This window comes from Bos indicus x Bos taurus, chromosome 29 (genome assembly GCF_003369695.1).
Source record: "Bos indicus x Bos taurus breed Angus x Brahman F1 hybrid chromosome 29, Bos_hybrid_MaternalHap_v2.0, whole genome shotgun sequence".
NCBI lineage: Eukaryota > Metazoa > Chordata > Mammalia > Artiodactyla > Bovidae > Bos > Bos indicus x Bos taurus.
The window spans coordinates 49,337,228-49,344,525 of NC_040104.1; the positions used below are offsets into that span (position 1 = coordinate 49,337,228).

General features: G+C 52.6%; 1 pseudogene; it reads right to left on the bottom strand.

The window, feature by feature from the left end:
* Positions 1-1,070: 1,070 nt before the first annotated feature.
* Positions 1,071-3,863, bottom strand: LOC113886090 (annotated as a pseudogene).
* Positions 3,864-7,298: the final 3,435 nt, after the last annotated feature.

The following is a 7,298-nucleotide window of genomic DNA, read 5'->3' on the forward strand; positions in this document are numbered from 1 at the left end:
CTGGCATGCTGCGAATCATGGGGTCGCAAAGAGTCAGACACAACTGAGCAACTGAACTGAACTCTGTATTCTTGCCTCCTCTTCTTAATGTCTTCTGCTTCTGTTAGGTCCATACCATTTCTGTCCTTTATTGTGCCCATCTTTGCATGAAATATTCCCTTAGTATCTCTAATTTTCTTGAAGAAATTTCTAGTCTTTCCCATTCTATTGTTTTCCTCTATTTCTTTGCATTGATCACTGAGGTAGGTTTTCTTATCTCCCCTTTCTATTCTTCGGAACTCTCCATTCAAATGGGTATATCTTTCCGTTTCTGTTTAGCCTTTAGCTTCTCTTTTCTCAGCTATTTGTAAGGCCTCCTCAGACAACCATTTTGCCTTTTTGCATTTCTTTTTCTTGGGGATGGTCTTGATCACTGCCTCTTGTACAATGTCACACAACTCCATCCATAGTCTGTCTATCAAATCTAATCCCTTGAATCTATTTCTCATTTCCACTGTAACCGCAAGTGATTTGATTTAGGTCATATCTGAATGGTCTAGTAGTTTTCCCTACTTTTTTAAATTAAATCTGAATTTGGTAGTAAGGAGTTCATGATCTGAGCCACAGTCAGCTCCTGGTCTTGTTTTTACTGACTGTATAGAGCTTCTCCATCTTTGACTGCAAAGAATATAATCAATCTGATTTCAGCCTTGACCATCTGGTGATGCCCGTGTGTAGAGTCTTGTATTGTTGGAAGACAGTGATTGCTATGACCAGCGCATTCTCTTGGCAAAACTAAGCCTTTGGACATGGTGGTGTTGGACTCACGTATCGCCCTGGGATCTCACCCTATGCCATTATGACTCTACTTCATCACATCCCCAAACAATTCTTCCTTGTGGGAAACAGAAGAAGGCTGTTAAGACCTGAATGGTGTGTTCACCACCCAGGGCATCAAACAGTTTCAAGCCTATGGTCCTTAAATGGGTTCTTTACCCAGAATCTCTTCACTGACCTCATGCTTTCCTTCTTGAAGGAAACCAAAATGGCTAGAAGTTTTACCACTAACTTTATTCAGTCATAGAAGTGTCTCATACAGTGGAGGCTGCTGAGAAAATGGTGCGGGAGAAGGACGTGCTGCATTTCTTGCTGGCCTTCACCGCTGACTTGGTGACCTTGGCCGCAGCCGCTGTCTTCTTCTCCACAGCCTTGATGATGCCAACAGCCACAGTTTGCCTCATGTCCCGCACAGCAAAACGGCCTGGGGGACAGAAGGAAGGAAAAGAGTGAGATTTCTGAAAAGAGACATGGAAGCCACGGCTCCATGGCCTCAGTCAGAAGTGGTTTTCCTCCCAGGACTCAGCAGCCATCCGCCCCGGCTCACCTAGAGGCGAGTACTCAGAGAAGGTCTCCACACACATGGCCTTGCCGGGGGCCATCTGCACAATGGCCGCGTCGCCCGACTTCAGGGCCTTGGGGTTGTCTTCCAGCTTCTTGCCTGGCGGTCGATCTTTTCCCTCACTTCAGCAAACCTGCAGGAGATGTGGGCTGTGTGACAGTCCAGCACCGGAGAATAGCCAGCTTGGATCTGTCCTGGATGATTCAGGACGATCACCTAGAAAGGGAGAGGAGGAGGATCACTGCAGGGACCTGTGAGCCAGGGCCAAGGCTCGAGACGACTGGGGCCTCCACCAAAACCGGGGCTGATTTCTCAGAGGCAGTCTCCACCACCACCACGCACCAAGGGCTGTGGCCTCCTGGGCGGCTCATCTGGGCCACAAAGCTGCCGGTCTCCATCAGGGGGTCGTTCTTGCTGTCTCCAGCCACGTTGCCATGACAGAGGTCCTTCACAGACACATTCTTCACGTGGAAGCCCATGTTGTCCCCGGGCAGGGCCTCCGACAGAGCCTCGTGGTGCATCTCCACAGACTTGACCTCAGTGGTGAGGCCACTGGGGGCAAAGGTGACCACCATGCCGGCCTTCAGGAAGCCGGTCTCCACTCGGCCCACAGGCACTGTGCCGATGCCTGCGTAAGAGAAGGGCAGGCGGTTAGAACCACTCCAGCCCCACCCGGTAAGAGCTGGCTTCCTGGGGATCAAGGGCTAAGGTCACCTACAGAGCTGGAGGAAGTGCCAAACTCAACGACTGGCTGTTTCCTCTGCATATCAGATAAACTGGAAACTCTGGGGCTTTGGCACTGCTCACAAGTCAGGATCTGAAGCCCAGCAAGTCAGACAGTGGACCTCGTCCTCCAATGGCATCTCCCCTCAGCCCGCCCAGCCCTGGCTCCTCACCTCCTATCTTGTACACGTCTTGTAGCGGCAGCCTCAGGGGCTTGTTGACTGGGCGAGTTGGGGGGAGGATGGAATCCAGAGCTTCCAGCAGGGTCACCCCGGTGGCGTTTCCCTCCTTCCGCTCAACCTTCCAGCCCTTGAACCAGGGCATCTGCAGGGACAGGAATGCAGTGAAGGGGGAGATGAGGCAGGGGCGTGGCTCCCAGCATGCCCACCCCAGAACCAAGACCCGTCTGCCCCCCGACCCGGCCGCCCATGGACCCCGCCTGCACTCACGTTGGTGCTGGGCTCCAGCATGTTGTCCCCGTGCCAGCCCGAGATGGGCACAAAGGCCATGGTCGCCAGGTTGTAGCCGATCTGCCTGATGTAGGCGCTCACTTCCTTGGTGATCTCCTGGAAGCGCGCAGCGCTGTAGGCAGGCTCGGGCGAGTCCATCTTGTTGACCGTCACGATCAGCTGCTTCACACCCAAGGTGTAGGCGAGCAGCGCGTGCTCGCAAGTCTGCCCGTTCTTAGAGATGCCTGCCTCGAACTCGCCCACACCGCCAGCCACAATGAGCACAGTGTAGTCAGCCTGCGGGAGGCAGACATTGTGGGGGCAAGAGATTGGTTAGGGGAGGGGGCGCCGGATGTGCTGGGAGGCTGGCTAGAGCTTCGGGCGGGCAATGCCTGGCCCCTTGCAAGCTGGACACTCCCCAGAAACTGACAAATGCCTTCATCCCCCGGATGCTGCTGTGCGCAGAGGTCCTGCCTCCCACTTAAACTGTTACTCAGTCCCATGCATGAGCTTTCGGTTCCTTTGTCAGGAGCCCCACAAGGTGATTTATTTGTCTGGGTGTCAGAAAACCTAGTCCCTGCCCCAGCCTGAAAGGAGGATGGTGTCTGGATCGCATTAGAGTCTATCTTCTGATTGGTCAGAACTGAAGGTCAGAGTGGATAAAGAAAACCTTCTAAGGCTTATGATGCACTTCGTCCCCAGGAAACAAAGCCTGAGTTTCCTCCCCTCCCTCTGCCAGCCACCTCCCCTACAGTCTGCCTTGGTTCGAAAGGGAGGGACCTGGGAACAAGGGCTGCTTTACCTGGTGCCAGTGATCACGTTCTTGATGAAGTCCCTGTGGCCCGGGGCATCGATGATGGTGACGTAGTACTTGCTGGTCTCAAACTTCCACAAGGAGATGTCGATGGTGATGCCACGCTCTCTCTCTGCCTTCAGTTTGTCCAGCACCCAGCCGTACTTGAAGGAGCCCTTACCCATCTGGGGAGGGGTGAGGAGTGAGGAGCACGTTGATGGCGAGCAGCCGGATCTCTCCCGGGGGATTCAGCTGCCACTCCAAGACCTCACAGTGTGCCCTGCTTCCACACTGTGCCACCAGACCCTGCCAGAGCGGACTGCCATCCCCAGCCCCCGCCACTCCTAGAGCCAACCCCGCGGGTGGGTGCCTCACCTCAGCTGCCTCCTTCTCAAACTTCTCAATGGTCCTCTTGTCAATCCCCCCAGCACTTGTAGATGAGGTGCCCGGTGGTGGTAGACTTGCCAGAGTCCACGTGGCCGATGACCACGATATTGATGTGTGTCTTCTCTTTGCCCATTGTGGTTGTTGCTTCCTTCAGTCACTGCTTCACTGGAGCACGGGAGGGGAGGGTGGGGAGAGAGTGAGGCCCAGACATCCCGGCAGGCAGGCTGCCTCTTGCTACTCCTCCTCTCCTCCTGCTCTGCCCCAGCACCCCCTCCCCACATCGTGGCCTAGCTCAGAGCCTGGGACATGGTGGCACCAGCTGAAAAGTAAAGGACTTGCCAGGCTTGCACCCTGGCAAGGGTCACCATCCCAGGGCTATAGCTGGGATTTCCAAGCGGTCCTGGCCCCTCCCTCCTTCCCCAGAACATGTGGGGACTCAGCCATTCCCCCACATATCTCCCATCCTTCCAATTCCCCACCCAACACCCCCCCAGCCCACTCCATATACAAGAAACCCTGCCATCCCATAGCCTGAAGGTGGTCCTCTGCCCCTTGCCAACGCCTACCTTCAGAGAAGAGGGACCAAAGACGATCCAGCAGGAGCTGCAGCAGCTGTGACAGTAGCGAATGGCTGTCTTACCTGCTGCTTTTATAAGCCCAGCCCTGGGCCTGCCTCTGGTTCCACCCAAATCTGACACCAGAGCTGGGTAGGGAATGCCACTCCCTACCCCCAAACCCAATTTTGCAGACTTTTTCTCTGACTGATTCGATATTCAGATGAAGAAAGCCTGGATAAGTGAGTGTGTGGGTGGAGTCGGGGAAGGGAAGATTTGGGAAATAAGAAAAAAATAAGAAGATAAGAATGAATTCTGCATGGCATCAGACTTTGCATGTGACTTCCCAAGACTAAGGTGCTTTAATAGCTGTGACCTTTCATTCATTCGTGCAATGCACTGGGAAGTATAGTGCTGGATACCGCCAGGGGCTGAGGACTCGGAATCAGGAAGCAGTCATGACGAGACTTTGTTGGGAAGAGCTCTCAGGCTCCCTGAGAGTCAGTGGTCGTTCTGGGGCTCCTTCCAGTCAGCAGTCCAGCACTGCTGGGGGGTGGGGGAGGCACTTGCTTCGAGGCTGGACTGTGGCTACTTGGGGTTTTCCCTGAGGCTGAATATGTCCTCCTTCCTCCCCAGGAAGGCTCTTGGCAGCGCTCAGTCATTCAGCCAAGGCTCATGGCCTCCAGTTGCTCTCCACAGCCCTAGCCTGGGCCCAGGAGGCCAATACTCTAGACTTTGAGTTTCCCCATCCCATTGAGGCCCACCTCCTTGAGCGTTGCTTGTTTCTTGTTCTTCTTCTTTTTTTTTTTTTTTTAATATTTATTCTCTTTATTTATTTGGCTGTGCCAGGTCTTAGCTGTGGCATGCAGGATCTTTAGGTGTGTCATGTGGGATCTAGTCCCCCTACCAGGGATCGAACCCAGAACTTGCATTGGGAGTGTGGAGTCTTAGCCACTGGGCCACCAGGACAATTCCCCACTTCTTGTTCTTAAATCACCATTTTCACCTTTGTGCCTAAGGAATCAAAAAGCTGGAATGTCAGAGAAGATGGATCCTCAGAAAACATCTGTCTCTTTTCTCTCCTGATTTTATAGAAGAATCAAGGTCTAAGATGGTTAAAGTGAAACTGAAAGGGTTAGTCACTCAGTCATGTCCAACTCTGTGACTCCATGAACTGCAACCCACCAGGATCCTCTGTCCATAGAATTCTCTGGGCAAGAATACTGGAGTGGTGGCCATTCCCTCCTCCAGGAGATCTTCCTGACCCATGGATTAAACCCATGTCTCCTGCATTGCAGGCAGATTCTTTACCATCTGAGCCACGAGGGAAGCCCAAGATGGTCAAAGGATTGTCCCAAGGTTCTGTGCTGTCCTGGTCCCCACAGTTAGTGTATTTCCCTCATCTGGTCACCTTTCAGAAGAGAAGAGGTAGAGCCACTTATTCCGCTAACATCTAGTGGAGCCCTGGGAGCTGTGACTGTTGTGGGAGTGGTGCAGCCCTGGTCTCTGAGGGAGACCAGGAGACTCTGGAAGGGAGACAAAGAAGCCATTTCAAAGTAACAAGTGAGTTGTGAGGGCTGTGAGTGAAGGTCTTTGGGGGGCTTCCCAAGTATGTGGGGAGAGGAGGACTGCTTCATAGAAACGTTTCAGCAAGATCACAGGCGTGGGCATCAGGCAGAGGGGCTTGTCAGGCAGAATAATCCGTTAAGGACAGTTCTGGACTCAGTTTGCCTGGAGGGAATGAGTGGAAGGAAACAATGGCTAAAGAGATAAAAGGGGAAGATCATCGTGCATTAATTGCTCAGAGTTTAATTTTCCTAAACTGTAAGTCTAATTATGTAATCCCCTGGCTTGAATCTCTTGATTACTCTTTATTGTCCTCAGGGGGAAAATTACTGTTCCTTCAGTGAGGAGAGGCTCCAAGAGGCTGAGGCTGGAGTCAGAAAACCCCTTAGGAGGCCACTGCAGGAGTCCCGGAAGAAGGGGATACGTCTCAGCCAGGGGGTGCAGCTGACGCGTGTTCCACATAAATACAAGGGGATTCAGAAGTGGGCGGAGGGGACCAGAAGTGCCAACAGAAGCACTTGCCACCCAGATGGGGAACACATGCCTTTGTCAGCATCTTCTCTCTCATCCCAAAGTCAAGCTCCTCAGGGCCTGTCGCTCCCTGCCCCTCGCAATGCCGCCCGAACCATCCCCCACGACACCCCCAGTTCCATCCGTAGAAAAACTGCCTTCCACCAGGCCAGTCCCTGGTGCCAGAAAGGTTGGGGACCACTGCAAGGGTCAGAGTCTAGACCCCTTCCTGAGTCTCCAGCCCTTCCATCCAGAGCAATTGAGCTCACTCCCTGATCTGGATCTGAAATTCCCGTCTTACTATCAGTCTTGCTATGAGCCTTACTAGTTATGATGAGATAATCTGTCTTGTTTGAGCCTCTTTGAAATAGCACAAAGGCAAATCAGGCGTGTAACGGAATTTCACCTCAGAATCAGGTAGACCTGAGTCTACATTCTGCCTCCTCTACTTCCTAGCTGTGGGAATTGACTGTCTCTGAGCCTCTGTCTCCTCATCTGTAATATGGGGGTAATTCTTACCTCCCGCTTTCTCGAGCAGTGAACTCAGTCGTCCTGCGCAGTGCCTGGCATGTGGCAAGTGATCCATAACCAGTGTCTCCTCTGGTCCTGTCTTCCTCTCCCTGCCTTGCATTGCCAGACTCCACTCGCTGAGAGCCAAGTGCTGCACAGACCCAACAATTTGCCCAAGGTCACAGAACACATTAGTGAAGAAATAGGAGGATACTCCTCCATCTCCAGGTTTCCAGGCTTCTGCTGAGCCAGACTGTCTCCTCATTAAGAATTATTATTGTTATACTTCTTCCATTTAAGCCCTTTACATAGTATCTCTGTAGTCTTGGCTGACTCCGAACTGAAGGAATAATCAGAATGAAGAGGTTTTCTGACATTGAAATCAGCTGAAGGGTAAGTGCTCCTGATAGACTGACTTTCCCAGCCAG